The sequence below is a fragment of the Panthera leo genome, chromosome F3, assembly GCF_018350215.1.
Source record: "Panthera leo isolate Ple1 chromosome F3, P.leo_Ple1_pat1.1, whole genome shotgun sequence".
NCBI classification, from domain to species: Eukaryota; Metazoa; Chordata; class Mammalia; order Carnivora; family Felidae; genus Panthera; species Panthera leo.
In genome coordinates, this window is record NC_056696.1 from 50,733,885 (window position 1) to 50,751,780 (window position 17,896).

At 35.5% G+C, this 17,896-nt stretch overlaps 1 protein-coding gene and 1 long non-coding RNA gene across 2 annotated transcripts in view; one reads left to right on the top strand and one right to left on the bottom strand.

The window, feature by feature from the left end:
• Positions 1–17,896, top strand: part of BRINP3 (BMP/retinoic acid inducible neural specific 3) — a 404,544-nt gene that overhangs the window by 305,207 nt on the left and 81,441 nt on the right. The gene's annotated exons all lie outside the window — the stretch shown is intronic.
• On the bottom strand, positions 7,907–17,294 carry LOC122211703. Its single transcript, XR_006198779.1, has 5 exons — positions 17,251–17,294; positions 16,602–16,872; positions 12,130–12,340; positions 9,792–10,255; positions 7,907–8,004 (listed from the first exon to the last, which is right to left on the bottom strand). It is a non-coding gene; the product is annotated as an uncharacterized LOC122211703 (long non-coding RNA).

A 17,896-nucleotide genomic window follows, 5' to 3' on the forward strand; every position in this document is an offset into this window, starting at 1 on the left:
TCCAAGTAACCTTGTAAACATAGTTCAACATATTGTTTTTACCCAAAGAAGTGACTGGAGAGCTATTTTGAATTATTTATGCTAACCATCTGTTCTTTGCATATCATATCTTCCAAAACAGACAAATCTCATGGCCTTCAGACTTTAGCTACTACTACTTCTAGATGAGCAGCTGTTTTCTTATCAAAAATCCATACTGAAGCTGTTTATCCTAAATTGGTGAATTTCATTAGTATCTCCAGGGCTCCAGCTGAATTAATCTATTTAAACAACATTCTCCTTAAAAACAGGTGCTTAAGTGGCTTATCCCAATTCTATCATTTTAACAATAGTACTCAGGGAAAAAAAAACAAAACAAAACCAAAAAATATTTCACATTTCCCATGAAAACAAACTATCACTATGGCTTTCCCTTACTACTACTTTTCCTTATGAAAACAGTATACAGTTGTCAAACACAGAGTACTTTTATGGCATCACCTTAATCAGAGTGGTATCAGTCTAAAATGTTTCCAAAGTGATGAATGATTTTACAATAGTTTAATTATAAGTTTAAAAAGATACTTTGAAATAACAATGTTTTCTGATCACTCTCTTGATGTTCTAGAGCTGCCAAAATAAAGTACCACAGACTTGTTGGCTGAAGACAATAGAAATTAATTCCCTCACAGTTCTGGGTGTCAGATGCTCTGGATACTCTGGAGGAGAGTACTCCCTTGCCTCTTCTGGCTTCTGGTTGCTACCAGCCTTTCTTAAAGACTTATCACTTGCATCACTCCAATTTCTGCCATTGTGGTCACATTCCTTCTCCTCTTATGTATATGGGGTCAGCCTCTACCTCTCTATTATAATATTGCTTTGATATGCTATGATGGTGTTTAGAACCCAGGTCAGGAATTCAGATGAATCATCTCATGTTATCAAAGGAAAAAAAAAATCACACTAGAAAAAGGCAGGAAGATTTTAATCAAAACTCTTATAATAGGAGAGAGAGAGAGATGGACCTCAATTCTCCTTTAACAAAAGGTGGGATAATTTTTTTTTTTATTTTTTTAATGTTTATTCATTTTTGAGAGAAAGAGAGAGAGACGGAGACAGAGCACGAGTCGGGGAGGGGCAGAGAGAGAGAGAGAGGAAAACACAGCATCCAAAGCAGGCTTCCAGCACAGAGCCCAATGCTCGAATGACCTGAACCACTCAGGGGCCCCAGAGGTGGGGCTATTTTTAAACAGGGGTGAGCTAGTGAGAAAGTATGGAACAATACAAGTCTTGAGGGAGGTTTATTAATGTTAATAGGCCATAGGTGCTTGCTAATTATTGCCTATATTTAGGCTCCTACCTTCCCAGAGAACATGAGAAATAGGTGCCTCTAATGATTATATTTCAAAGGGATGGTTCCCAGGTTCTTGAGAAAGAAATTCCTGGGTCATAAAACTAACCAGGGGCTGGGATAAGATTTACATTTCAAAGGGTCAGAGGAAGAATTTATAATTCCAAGTTTTCTAAAGTAAATGCTCTGAGCAAAGAGAGGTCAGGGGTTGCCATAGTCCATTTGGACTGCTGTAACAAAAATATCAAAACTGTATGTCTTATTATGAACAACAGAAACTTATTTCTTACAGTTCTGGAAGCTGAGAAGTCTAAGATCAAGGTGCCAGTGCATTTGGTGTCTGGTGAGGTCCTGCTTCCTCATTTTTAGGTATTTGTTATAGCAGGAAACCCAGTCCTAATACCATCACCTTATGGGTAAGAATTTCAACATTGGACATAAACTTTCAGACCATATTAAGAGCCTGTATTTAGGAAGAAACCTGTCTAAGTTTGAGTACGCTGAGGGGAACATTAAGGCCATCTTGGTCAATGTCAGGTACCTTAAATTAATCATGTTTGCAAATATGTTTTTTCCAATTAAAATAACATAAGTTCCAGGGATTGGATATATTTTGTTTGTGGATATCTTTTGGGAGCACATTTTTCTATTGCAACACTAAAATAGTGAATAACTTTGGTAACTGTCTTTATAGTCAAATGTCTTAAAAAGTTTTGATAACTCAGATATTTGAGGGAGTACAAACATCAAGTAAACCTTCCTAACACCCTTTGAAACGCTTTATCACTCACAGGACTCAAATGCAGAAGTTCCTGCTTAGGCTTCCTACATTACTTCTTGTCTCTTCCCAAATATCCTTTTACTCTTTTCCAAATTATTTTTATGTTTTCCCAAATTTATTTCATATTATCACCTCTCCCTTTTCCTTCCATACTGACAGTTTCTTTTTTTCTTTTCAAAGTCCATTAAGTCATTTCACTAGTTTACAACCAATTGTTATTACAAATCTACTGTGAAGCTGAGTTACAGAAATGTGGTCTCTGAATGCCCTTATTATGTTACCTGCTTTTCAAAACAATGTGTGCAAACAAAAGCAGTTCCAAGAAAGTGCTGTTCTCTCTAGGCAAAGGACCAGGAAAGGGGAACCTAGAAAGAGAAAATTTTGGGACACTAACTTCCTTACTCAAGCCGAACACCCCAGAGAAATCTCAAGTCCTAACCCACCCCTGTCAACAAAAGCTAAGTTGGGATCTAGATTTCTGACCTCGCCAGGCTATAATGAGCTTCTTCCAACTCCCTCCTTAGGGTGTGTCATAAAAGACCAAGCGATAAGTCCTGCTGTGTGGTAACAATACCCTCTTTCTCACGGCATCAGAGGGGACCTACAGGACAACCAGGACTGTCCCAACCAAGGGACCAACAAGGCCAAGTCCCTCAGTGTCAGAGAAGAGTATGTGCAGAGCAGTAATGAGACACCTATTCCTTCCTGGCAGGACTCTATCAGCAGGGACACCCTGTGAAAACTGATCTTTCACCCCTTCTAGCAGTAATGAGAAGTCCTTCTCTCCAGGAGGTTCCATGTAGGACAAGATTGAAATTTGGGTTTTTACCCTGATTTGGCATTAACAAAATGATGCCCTTTTCCATGCGTGACAGTGTCAAAAGCAACCTGATAAAATACATTTAAATAAGACCCAGTGGTTTCTAATGTTATACTCACAAGATTCACATCTTATTTGAAACTACTTACCATATAAAGTATCAGAAAAATCTCAACTTGAATGGAATAAGACCATTAACATATAGCAACAACAAAATGATACAGATTTATCTGATGAAGATTTTAAAGCAACTATTGCAAAAATGTTTGACTGAGGATTTATGAACATGCTTAAAACAAATGAAAAAATATATATATATATAAAGTTTCCTGTGAAAAGTGAATAGTCACTGAAAACTATTATATTCATGGTTATACTTATTTACAAGAAAAAGATACAGATTAGTCAGCCAGGGGAAAAGTGAATAGGGCAGAGTCCTAGGAATTTCTAAACTTGGAACTTCTGTTTGCCTCTCTGCATGGAGTCATTATGCGTTAGTTTCCTGTCACTGATTTGTGACAATATGCATGGTGTGTTTGTTACTAACCAGGGAAATTCAGCTGAGCCTCTATGTCCATAGTTTTGTTTTGTTGAGAGAGAGTGCGTGCATAAGTGGGGGGAGGGGCAGAAAGAGAGGAAGAGAGAGAATCTCAAGTAGGCTCAGTGCTGTCAGCACAGAGCCTAAAGTGAGACACAATTCCAACCATGAGATCATGATCTGAGCCCAAATCAAGAGTTGGATGCTTAACTGACTGAGCCACCCAGGTGGCCCTCTGTGTCCATAGTTTTTATTGGGGCTCTATCACATAGGCATAATTGTTTGATTGCTCATGCCTCTGATCTCAGTCCGCAGGTCAACTGATACTGTGTGAGCCAAATCTTCAACACTTTACCACATTGTTAGTCTTTCTGGTGTGGTCAGATCCCATCCTAAATATTATCTTGTGTGATTAGTCCCCTCCCTAAATAACATGGTAGACAATCTGTCATAACTCAAGGCTCCATGGAAAAGAAAGATACTGCCATCAAGCATGACAAATATTTCCTCCCAGAAAATTAGAGCTAAGATCTGACCTTTTTTTCTTTTTGCAAAGATAAATGTTTTATTTTATACATTCCACAAAAAATAAAAGTTTTAGAGAAGAACATATGGAATTTTTAGAAGTGAAAAAGATAATAACTAAAACAAAACACTCAATAGATGGGTTCAATAATAGAATCACTGAACTGGAAACTAGAAATATGTAAATTACCAAATCTGGACACCAGAGACCAACTTATAAAACAACAAACAGAGCTCCAGGGAACTGCAGTACTCTAACAAAAGATCTAACTTTCTTGTCATCAGAATCTTGCAAGTAGAGGAGAAAGAAGGGGAGGGCACAAATTATTCAAAGACATTATAGCAGAAACTTTCCTAAAGTTGGTCAAAGACACAAAACCTACAAGTTCAAAAATTTGAAAGAACATCAAACAGAATGGACACAAAGAAATCCACGCTAACACACATCATGTCAAGCTTCTGAAAACTATGGATATATATATATATATATATATATATATATATATATATATATATATATAGCAAAGAGTGCAAAATAACTTTTCACTTGTAGGGATACATGGTTTGAATGACTTCTCTTAAGAATTATGGAGGCCAGAGGAAGTGACACAGTATTTTTCAAGTGTCGGTAGAAAAGAAATGTTAAGCAGAAATCAATAAATATGAAAAATATCCTCCAGGAATTAAGGAAATGTTAAGACATTCTCAGATGAAGAAAAATGTAGGTACATTTCACCAACAGAGCTTCCCTGAAGTGATGACTAGAGGAAGTGTTCTAAACAGAAAATAATAAAAGAAGGAATCAAAACAGCAAGAAGAAGAAAGAACAACAGAAACAGTAAACATATAGGTGAAAATAGTTAACAATAGGCTTTCCTTTTCCTCTCACATTTTCTAAATTATGTTTGATAGCCGAAGAGGAAAAACCATAATACTGCCTAATGTGATTCACTATGTATGCAGAGAAAATATTTAAGGCAATTATATTCTAAAAGGAGGAAAGTAAAAGAATTTAAAGGGCATAGGTAGTGTTTCTGTACTTTTTTCAAACTGGTAAAACCTCTGTACAAGCCCACTGTAATAAGTTATGTGCGCATGATACATGCCTATCGCAACCATTTAAAACAGACTTGTGCAAAGAAATGCATTGAAATACTATAGATAAGATAAAATTCTAAGAAATGTTCATGCAATGCACAGAAAGGCAGTAAAAAAGGAAACAAAGGAAAACAGGGTAGAAAAGAGAAAATTTAAAAAAATAAAATGGCAGAGTTAATCCTTCACATATCATTGATAAATTTCATGAAATGAAAACGATTTACTTTACTTGTATTAGACAAAAACTGTAAACAACCATAACGTCTCTCATTAGGTAAGTAGTTAAGCAAACTGTGGTGTATTTATACCTTGCAATTCTACTCACCAGAACAAGGCACTAGTAACTGTATTGGTATACACAAAAATGTAGATAAACCTCAAGTGCATTATGCTGAATGAAAAAAAGAAAAACACCCTCAGTAGATCACATATTGTCTAATTCCATTGGATAACATTTTCAAAATGAAAAAAATTATGGAGATTCAAAATTGGTTATTGTTTGCCAGTGGTTAGTGATGGTCAGAGGAAGAGGGATTGCTTGGCTATAAGAAAAGAAACAAGAATACCTTTGCAGTGAGAGGATAGTTCAGTATCTTGATTGTGGTGAGAATTAATATATCTCTTTATGATAAAACAGCAGAGAACTATACACATGCATTGTACCAGTGTCAGTTTTCTGGTGTTGATATTGTGCTATATTGGTAGAAAAATGTACCCATTAAGATAACTGAATCTAAAGTACACATGTTTCTGTCTGTACTATTTTTGTAGCTTCCTGTGAGATTTTATTTTGAAATAAAAAAATTTAAATAAAGGGAGCTTAGCACTAAATAATGGTGTGTTAAATGGAGTTTACCTTATATTTAAAAAACATAGATAATGCCTTAACTTCTAAAGTCCTTGAAGAATCAGTTGGAGTTAGACTCTGGTAATTTTGAGCTAATTATATGTGATTTATTAAGTAATTTCACACACTAACTCATTTAACCTTATAAATCCTGTTAGGGTGTTACTATTATTACTTGTGAGAAAACATAACTTCCCTCGATTTCTTACCTGTTCTGCAAAATTTCTTAGTCTCTGAAAAACATGTTCTCATACTATAAGAATTAGATTTGTCTCCCTGATTCAGTAACTAATTGCTGTGATCTGGAAGGAAAATAAAACTTCTATCTCCCCAAGAGGGCCAAGTGGTTACAGCCCACACTGGGTTTCTTGCTTAATCCCCAGGAAGACAGCAGAGACTCTCTCCCTGCATCTGAACATTTCAAGGGGAGATGAAGATCCAAAATTCGCAGAAAATAGTGTAAAATTTGAAACATACGGGCTGTCTGATTTCTGGAGAGATTTTATTTATGTACCAGTATTGAGTTCAGATTCAGCCCCATTCATTTCCAAGGAGATGTCTTCAGATAGGGAAAGGGATTGTTGCCTCCTTCTTTGTGAACAGAAAAGGTCATTTTTCCTGGACCCTGGTCAGGCTGCTTGTGGAGAAAAAAATATTATCACCTTCATCATGTCACTCCAGAGGTAAGGACTAGGGCGAAGGGGGCTGACACATCATTATTTACAGTGAGATATTCCATAAGAAATCTATCTCCGAACCAGAACACCTCATGTGCTCATTCAGGATAAAAGTAATAACAGTGAATATTGCAAACCCAACATTTCTCCACTTAACAGAATAGGAAACATATATGTTAAATTATTTTTCCCAAGGTCATATAGTTTCTGGAGGGCAGTGAGGGAACTAAAGCCTAAATAGACTGCTCCAGAGTCTCTTCATTGAGCTCCCTTCTGTAGTGGAGAAAGCAGCAATTTAATTTAACACGATCACAAACTAATATTAGATAAGGTGTCCTGAGTCTTTCTGACAGTAGATCTATTTTGCCAGAAAGATGATTCATTTTGTATGCAAAGCAAATTTTCTCTTGTTTTCACTGAGCAATCCCTTGGGGAACTTTTAATTGGATTGATGAAAATTCAGGATTCTTTTTAATAATTTAAAATAAGGCAACAGAGTATTCATAATTACCACTTTTTGTCAGGAACAGGGACTGGGTTAGGAGTGTAGACAAAAAGGAGTGTCAGGACCTGGGTTGCCATAGATATTCAGAGGCCTGGGAATATCACATTTAAGATTACAAACAGTCTCTGTGAGTTCTCAATATAATTATGTTTTCTTTATTATTTTGCAAGGGTGTTAATTGCCTCCTAGTAATTAACTTCCCATGTGACTGTCAAGAAATGTAATCAATAGTAAGAGCAAAGGGACCAAGCTGTCATGGTTTCTGTGACCAATATCCTTTTCTCATCTCTGGCAAGGTGTTTCTGTTTTAATAAAATGAACAGGTGCAAATGTACGAGGTTACTCCAGAAAGCCACCAGCTAAATCAGTTCATCTCATGGTTCCGAAATTAAAATGTAGCCAATCAGAACTTTGAAATATAATTGCCTCATTTTCAAACTTAAATACATTATGAGCCTCCTGCTAGTGCTGCACCTGGCAAATCTACTTATTAAAGTCATGAAGGGAAGAGTTTGCTGAGACATTTTAAATATTATCCTGACATTGTAATAAAAGAAAGGAGAAAGGTAGGCATGATCTAATTCTACTTATGTCTGCTCAGTTTGGCATATATTGTTATTCCTGCAAAGCTGATAACAAAATTTCAATCATGGAAATATTTCAAACAATTTTGTACAACGTAAAAGTTACAAAATTTAAATATATCACCTCCTTTATAATTCTTCAATTTCTCTGGACTTTTTTTTATTACTCTGATATTGTCTTGTCGTTTGACTCACCCAATTTGTTTAATATTTTTTTTTTTTTTAGCAAATCCATTTTCCTTCATCTCCATAGCGGTTTTCCGAACATTTATAGACACTATGTGAGTAACAGGTAGGGGCTGTAAGAGAGATAAAATTCAATCTCCGTCACTGTGTTGGCAAAACAATTATAGGTGTTCTGAGATGTAATTAATCTTCATCAGTGAGCAAGAAGGATATAGAATCGGTATTCAGATTTTTGCCATCAACATTTTAACCTAATTCCTTAGATATCTTCTCCTCCCTTTCTTGGATGGTATAAATAATAATAAGATGTTATATTTTAATGAATTAAAATGCATACCTGCAAAGTTTGATATTGTAACTAGCTTATATGAAATGCAATTACTCTGTATGAATATCTTTATAATCCATATGGCTATAATACTAACGATAATGACAGCACACAGTAGTATTTATTAAAAAAATACACATACTGAATATGGGAAAATTTACAAATCTAAATATAATTAAAATGGGGAAACATAATGTGTGCCAAAGTATTATGTACCAGCAGTTACCTCATGATATCCTATTGTTTTTGGTGACTTAGGAATTATAGGTCCCTAGTAATATATGCAAAACCTTTGGGGAATACGTATTACAGAACTTACAGTATCTCAGCTTTTAGAATAATAATATGATTTTTTTTAAATGTTTATATTACATAACATTCCAACTTGTCTGGAACTGTAGACTCACCTTTTTCAAGAAAGATTTGTTTCTTAAAGAACTTAGGTAATATCGAGCATGGTTGTCAAATTAATTATAAATTCCTATTTGAATTTTAGAACTTCTTGGGATTTAGTATTGTAAATATGGGCTTGCGGAATTTATCACCAAAATGCTTTATTTTCAGTGTTTTTCTGTTATTTGATAATTTTACTTATTATCAGAATTATACATTAAAATTATGGATTTTTTTTCTAAAAAATAACTTGACATTGACACCCAAAATAATGGCAGTAACGAATACATTATATTGTGCGTGGGTTTGTCATCACTGCATAACCTTGTCCATCCTGACAGCCACAGAAGTTGTGTTTTGGGAGAGGTATACTTCCCTGATAAATCACAAACAAACAAACGAAACAGATTTGATATTGGCTTAGTGGTAAATTGATGGATAGTAAGGAAAGATGTCAGCCTATGTGATCTTTTGGTAATGCTGTCATCTGTACCTATTTACAGGGGAGGTCACTTGTTTCATGCAATTATAGCTCTAGGGAAAGGAGTTAAAAAGCAAAGCCTTCATGTTACGTGTTGATGGCAAATGGCTGTGTTTGGCCATTTGTTAAAGAAACAGATGAACTCCCTTTAGGACATGAAAAGAATAAGCTCTTTGGGGGACATGAAAGGGACAAAGTCCAGAAATTTCAGGCTTTCCGACTTAAAAGAGCTAACTGCTTCTAGTGTCCAAGCATTACAAAGTGAAGAACGAGAAAGCTCAAGGGACACATGTTCTGTAAAAGATCAGAATAAGGATGTGGTCTTCCGTTAAAATCTTGGTAGCTTCAAGGCAGTCAGTCTCCTTTAAATCTAAGACAGGCAGAAAGGCACAAAGGTAAAGAAATGTAGCAGATCTAAGAACTATCTCTGGAAAAGAACTGTGAGTTCAGTTACTGGTAAAGGGGAATCATAAAAGGAAGAACCTCCCAGAAAGTTAAACCAAGGCCTAATCAAGGAACACTTTCCACTTCCAGAGTAAGGAGTTCATAGTGTGCCATGGAGGGTCTCAGGATGGTTGTGAACAGTGACTTCTTTGTGTCTTCTATTCACACTCTTCACAAATGGTAGTGATTACTGTCGTTACTTTCTCCCTCTTACAGCATTTATAGTATGTATAAGAAGCAAATAAATAACTCACCTTTTTAATTTATTTGACTTGAAGACCAATGGAATTCATATCTGAAATTGATTAATAAATTAGTCCACATCTCTCAAATAACTTGGCCTTTGCACTTGATATGGTGATGGGATATTTGTTTCATCTTCCCTGGGAAGAGTAGAGTAGAAGGAAAGGAATATTTGATGATCAGCAGGGTAGACTCCTGAGATAGTAATGTTCAACCAGCACTTCATTTGCTTCCTTATTTTTCTTGGTCCTCTCTAGTTACATGGTGTAAGTGACAAGTCTTAACAAATAAAGGATCAGGCAAGTAAAGTGTATAATTTACGGACTAAGGCAGTAAACACAACAAAACACATGTCACTTTCTCTTTCTCCACTGTGAAGATCAAGAAGGTCTTATGTTCCAGGGTATGTACTTAGAAGGAGGTAGAGCCTCTGTGATCCTGGGATCCAGTAGAACCCACTGCTGATCCAGTGGACCTGTAATGTGAGCAAAAAAGAAGTGTTGTTGTTGTTTTAAACATGTAGGTTTTGGGGATACATTTTTATAGAAGCGAAATGTAGTCTCTTCTGACAATTACAAGATATGTAAGAGAAGATAGATAGATGATAGATGATAGATAGATAGATAGATAGACAGATAGATAATACTGATATTAAATACAAAAATAGATTTCTGTTAATGTTTTAGTGTCCTATAAAAAGTAAAAATTATACATTATTTTTTATGTTTCCTTAATACGCAATAGAAAAAAGGAAACTACAATTTGTTTGGAAAATATGAGAATTGTCCCTAAACCTTTCTTGAATAATTACATTGACTGCATTTATTTGTACAGAGAAGAAACATTTCTGGCCAAGGTCTAATGTTTCCATGGGTTCCAATACAAGTAAACATTCCTTGAAATTAAGTAAAGTATTGTGAACAACAAAAATCATTTGGAACATAAAAATAAGTGTATTTTCATTTTTGTTCTTTGTGTTTTGCCCCAGTATATGAAAGATAGCAAGATATTTTTAAGTAATATATCTTTGGTAAATTGCTATCATAATGTTTGCACAATAGTGAAGCATCACTTTATTGAACATTTATTTGGGAGCTTGAAATATTTGTTTTATTGTAGATCAATTCCTTTGATAACAATTTTACCAGCTTTGCAATTTGCTATTTCAATTTAATATTGCCAGTGGTGTTAGACCTGCTATTACTTTTATTGCTTAGATTACTATTGAAAATATTGTTGTGAGAAAGAAGTAATATTGCCATGATTTTATTATTAGACCACTTTTCTTACACACAATGCCAGGATTCTACAAAAGCATCAGGCTCTCAGACCATATGGTATCATTTATATCTTTTATGACTGGCTCTCAGAGTTCTCCACTAAGAATAGTAATGGTGATTTTCAGAGCTATGATCATAGAAGCTTACCAGTGTACCAGATCAAATAAATATGATGCTCCAGTTTTGAAACTTTGCAGTACATTTTTTGGGGGAAAAACAAATAATAGCTGTGTCAGTTTTGTTTTTCTGCCCCATGTAATTCTAAGATAACCTATGACAAAAAAAATTATTGAAAGCATGCAGCAGCTATTAAATTTAAACTAACATGTGATTTTTATTTTTGATTATTGTTTAGATTGTTTGAAAAATGACACATTATATGTACATTCTTGGGGGGTGGATATCCCAAATTCCTTTTTCTTCAATTTAATAGCATAACCATCTTCTATTGATAAACACGTAAAATATGATATTGCTTCATACTGTGAAACTGGTCCCATTTGTTATCAGTATTATATTAATGTTATTACAAATAAAACTATATAGTTATTTTATATATTAGTCACATATTATATGCGTTCACTACCTAATATATAGACTTTGAATACAAGAGGTTATATGTATGTTATTCTTCAGAGCAGCAGTTCTCAAAGTGTACTCAAAGGACACCTGGGGGTCCCTGAGACACTTTCAGGGGGTCCACAAGATCAAGTCTCTTGTTATAATATTATTGAGATGTTATTGCTTTTTACACTTTCATTCTCTTATGATTGTATAGTGGAGATTTCTGGAAGCTTCGTGGTATATGATATTGCAATAGATTGAACGCAGAAACAGGAGCATCAGATGTTTTCTCTTACGTGAGACATTAAAGAAGTTGCAAAAAAATGAAATAAAGAAAATATTTTATGAAATATATTTCATCTTAAAAACATAGGTATTTTTCAAAGTATGTTGTTTATATGTGAGGTGTCCATCACCGTTATTTTACATGAATAAAAAAATAAATATCTAATTTAATATGGTAAAGACCTATGAGATAGCCCACAGAAACAAGAACTTTTCTTACCTCGAGATAAGAAGTTGAGGAACTATCAGTCCACGCTTTTCCTTGTCCATCCTCAGTTACAATAATCTGTGTGTTACAGAAGTAAGGTAGTAGTGCTTGTGCTTGGAGGAATTGAGGACATAAAACAAAGTCTCTCCCTTGCCATTGGGTTTTCTAGCATAGTTGCAACACCTTAAGATCTTCGTTTTGCTCAGGAGGATGCAGGAAAAGTCTGCAAGGAAGAAGAACAATACCTAAATACCTAGAAAAGCAAGACTTAATCCCTACACTGGCCCCCCCCTTGCCCCGCCTCCCCGCAGATTGCTGCTTCTGTGACCCCGGCCGGAATGCTAGGTATCCACTAGAGACTACAAGCCGTTTCATATCTGTTCATTGCCGTCAACAATAAAATCAATGTTCTGTAAGAGGACAATGGGTTGGGGAGGAAACTAGCCACTGGTGCCTCACCTACTTTCTTTACCTGAACTGAGTAAAATAAAACCACTAAAGCATATGTGAACAAGGGGCTTGAAATGGGAAATCGTGCTTGCATGAGGAAAGAACTTGGAAAGGGAGGGATTTAATGGGATAAACAGAAAATTAAGGAAGTATCTAAATCCACTTAATCTCGAAGCCCCACAATGGCTTGGAAAAGCGAGGCTTGGCACCTTGGACAAGTCCACGAGGCTGCATGTATCTGGCCACTGTCACGATGGAGCCCGTGGAGAGGTATTTGGAACTTGCTGTTTCTGGGCAAGCTGCCATTTCTGTGGAAGCTGCTAAATCTGTAGAAGCCACCATGTCACTGAATTTACGGACGGACTGTTTCTGTCACATGTCTATGGCCATAAACTCCGAGAATAATGGTTCCCACTTCATATCCTCCTTCCGCCTGGCGCAAGTTTCTCTCACCCACATGCTCTAACCTGGAGCCGTCCAAAGAAAGGGATTTGGGGAAAGAGCTCTCAGCTCTGGTCTAGTGATGATGGTTTCCAAGTTCATAATAAACGATTGACTTTATTGTGATGTGAAAATGCCATAGTCAGAGATGTTTCAATTCGGAATAAATAGAATAAGCAGGAACAGTTGGCAGAATCACATATTGTTTTTACTTTAAAAGGTTAAGGTCCTGAAAAACTTACGTATTATGGTGAAAAAATGTATTGGAGGAGCACGATATAAAATACACTTGGTTAAATTGAATCCAGATTTTAAAAATCTTCAAATATTAATATTAAATATTAAGAAATATCAGGAAATACTTTCAATTCATGACATCATAAAATAGAGAATACAACATCTCAATTCTACATAAAAGCTAATATATAAATATTTGAGGAAGGAGTTAAGGATAACTATACATCCTTAATTACTATATTATACACAGTAATCCCTACATACATAATTATATATATATGTTAATTTTATACACACAGATACATATAAATGTACATTTACACATTTATTTGTTGCCACAGGCACTGACTAGGTCTTACTGAACATTCCCTCATATTTTTTATACCAACAGATACTGGTATACATGTAAGATTTTTATAAGAAAGGAAGAAAAACAACAGCAGATTTCAAATGAATATCATACAGCCACATAGTGGCCTGACTTCTCCATCCTTCCTAGTTGTGTGTAGAGACATTCTATGTGGCTGCGTGAGTAGTCTCCTTGTCTTGATAGTTTACCTGTTGTTTTTGCACAGAATCTTGGTCGCTTTTTTTTGTTGTTGTTCTCAGAGGTTTCAGTATTTGAAAGGTATATTTACTCTTCGTTAAAGTTTGGTTTTCCAGAGTTTTAAAACAATGTATTAAGATTCTATCAAATGACCAGGGACTCAGATAATTTCTCTATAGTGCATCGAGAGTCCTACCTATACTTGGAAATATACTTGGCGTAAACGATATCAGAATAGCGTAATATCTTATATGTTTATTGGTAGCTTATTTATAAGTCACCCACATGAATATTGTTAAGAAATGGTGACTCTGTGGGGGCACTTGGGTGGCTCAGTCTGTTAAGGTTCTGACTTCGGCTCAGGACATGATCTCACAGCTTGTGAGTTCGAACCTTGCATTGGGCTGTGTGGTGACAGCTTGGGACCTGGAGCCTGCTTCGGATTCTGTGTCTCCCTCTGTCTCTGCCCCTCCGTTTGCATCCTGTCTCTATTTCAAAAATAAATAAACATTAAAAAACAAACAAGCAAAGAAAAACCTCAAGGGGTCTTAATAAAAAAGAAAGAAATGGTGATTTTGTTTTTATAGTTCTAAAACTTATCTTGTTTGAGAACACTTTATAATAGTTCAATAATATGTGAATCAGGATTATTTTAATAAGTATCATACATTTTTATGTATGTTTAATAATACTTAAGATGACAACACAGTATATAAAATGCAAGTTATGGCTGAAAGTTACTTAAGTACTAATTCACCTTTTCTGTAGACCTGTGCTCATACGGAAAGCACTACACTTTTTTGGCCTCCTCTTTCATTGTTGTGAAAGAAGAGAAACCGCTGCAAAAAAAATGGACAACTGGTCTACAGGGGAAGGTGGTGTCAGATGTGCTTTTCCAACTTCAAGAGAAAGTGAATATTCTTTACATATTGCTGGCTAGTGAAAGGATATGAAATAAAATCTCTCACTTCTCACCACCATTAGTTACCCTCACCCAGGTTTCTCTGACAGTAGGCACGTGGTTTCTAATAAGCTCCATATCCTAAGCATGTCCATAACCATATCCATTCTAATAAGCTCCATTGCCTGTGGGTTCCACAGTCTCTCTCTAGGTATTACTTGCAAGGCTTCACATCTGGAGGGGTTTATGTAACATCTCTAAATCATGGTTTTAACATTCATACAATGGGCACAGCAATAACGATTGTGTAGAATTAAGAGGTAAGTGCCTAGAGCAGTACTTGATACTTAAAAGACACTGAATGTAAATTTTCCGTAAGCAATCGTGAATACGTAGTTTTAGTTTTGCTTTTAACCCATCATTACATTTTTGCAGGATATTTTGAATATTTATCAATACGCTGAAACTTACATATACTGTAATTTCACCACCTGAAAATCATTTGCCGGTTTCTCACCCATAAATTAAGAAATTGATCTATGTTTTTATTTTATAATGTTGCTTTCAACCTGAATTCCCTTTTTCCATAGCAATATTCAGGCTTAGAATTATAATATTTATATTATTTCCATTCTGTTTTCCCACATGGCTAACTTGTAGTTTCATATTTTATATGACTAAACTCAAACTCTCCTTTCCCAAATGAATTATTCTGTATATGTTTACGTTTAGCTTCAACCATTTCTCTCTGGATCTTGTCAATTGGTTAAGCCAGTTAAAAATATATACTTAATTCATATTATATGTAATGTACTGTGTTAGGCTTTTGCAAATGGAAGATACAAAGAAAAATAAAATGTTGCTGCAACACTCAGAGAAATATAAAATTATCACTCCTTTTATATTCCCTTGAGTCTATTATTTTCCTCATTTTCTTTTCTCATAGTTGGCTCTGTGCTATAATTCCAAAATTCAAATTAGTTTCACATCACATCTCAATAAATCTGGTCTGTCCTACTGCACTGTTATGAGGTTGGATGTAATAACATTTGTGAAGTCTACCAAACAAAGGTATTTTTTAAATATAGAGAATAGTAACTTTTTCCTCATTACCCCTGTTTGTTAAGACAGAAATCATGCATTTTTCAGAGCTGGTTTGTTCTGAGCTCTAATTAATAACTGTGTCACTTTAAACAATTTGTTGAACCTTGCTAAGGTACATTTCCTCAACAGTGAAATGCAGAATATAATAGCACCCATCCCCAAGGACTGCTGTAAGGATTAAATGAGATAATCCATGTAAAGTGCTCAGCACAGCATGCATAGAAACACTGAATAAATTGTAAGAAGAAAAATAATAGCCACCATTTATCACTAATTACGAAAAAGGCATTTTATTAAGTTTTCATGGTAATTATCTAATTTCATTTACACAGAAAACCTATGAAGAAAGTACTATTGTTATAGCTACAATAATGATTCTTATTGTAGTTTTAACACAGCTAGCACAGTGATAGGCATGCTGTAGACATTTAATAAATACTTGCTATACTTTTGTTAACCTCTAGATTGTAATTACCTTAGGCCTTTATTAGCTGTATCTACCAGTCAATGTTCTTTCAAAAATAGAATCTGACTGCAGTAGAAAAAGAATTTATTTAAAGACATGGCTTGGACGGCTCACGGAATCTGCAGGAGGACTAGGCATTCTGGCTCAGAGGCTATGCCAGGCCCAGTCCCTAAATCACATAGCAAGTGTGATTTCTTGAGGACGTCGAGAAGCAAAAGAATCTACAACTGGCACATCTGACACCCCAAAACAGCTTATTGAATTCATCGTTAATTCATTTCACACAACTTCCAACATTTGTATATCTTTGTTGTAAAGGGAGTTGAGGAAGCAGTTACCTGTTCCTCTTTTTGGAGAGAATATCCAAATGTGCTTGGGGCCACTAACTTAGAAATTTCACTCAGGCATTGAGTGCTTCCGTTTTCATAAGATTGATTTGTGGTCCTTGTACATGGCAAAGGTACGGGCCAGCAGCCAGGATCTCTGCTACCTGGGTTTCCAAGTTTTTTCAGTATGATGTCATTAACAAAATATGTCCTGGGGCATGATGAGATGGTCTACGTTCCCATGAAATAAATCATATCCCGGAGACTGTGAAATGATTGAATCCTAGAATGAAAGGAGAAATGAGAATGTTTACCTTCTGTACCTGACATTTGAAAGAAAACTGCTTCCGGTATATTCTCTGTTTACAATGATAGAGGAAACACTTTGTGCCACAAGAGAGGATTTATCCCTAGTGCCAGGAGTCATCCCACCAGTAAGCTGCCACATCTGGAATAGCATTTCAATTAGAGTTGCTCTATGGCTAAGCTGTAGCCAACATGATGAGTTAATTGGAGATGGAATATGAATACTATCCTCACAATTTTCAACACTGAACGGATCTATAATTCCTGCAGTTGTGTCAAACAGAACAAAATAAGCAGTATCACTTTGGATTTAGTCTTTTGGTAGGAAAGGAAAGCTTCATTGTATTCTTCTTACCTTAATAGGTCTTATTTCATAATACGTTAGGGAGCCAATGTTCCTCTCTTCCTCTCTTCTAATTCTTTACCCAGGGACTGGGAAAATAAAGAGGCATGAGTTAAGTTCCCACTGGACCTAATTTGAGGGGGATTCACGGAAAACCCAATTTACTATCTTAATTCTATAAGGCTGCCCACTGATTCCTGGAATATTCTGGCATTCAGGAGCCCTAAGAATTAATTCACAATGTACAGAAAAGATTTGGCCTACTTAAACTTGTTACAGGAGTTCCGAGTCTTTGAGATGATTCAGGACTGGGAATTCAATAGGGCCTCATTCTTCTCTCTCATGATGACTCAAGTCAGGTCTTAGTCTCCAGATTTAATTTTTTTTCAATTATACAAATCGAATAGGACTTCAGGGCACCAGTCCTGTATTTAAATCCCTAGGAACCATGAGGTGATTAATAAACTATAAAATTCCTACTGTTTAGACCTTTCTAAGTAGCACACTAGACCTAATGTATACTATGATACCTATGCTTCAATCAGAGTATTAATTGTATCCTCATTGAAATCAGAATTTTCCTGATTTCACACAGCTTTTCACACTAACTGGTATCCCTACCCTACAGAAAACAGCCACGTTATTCAGCAGAGATGTT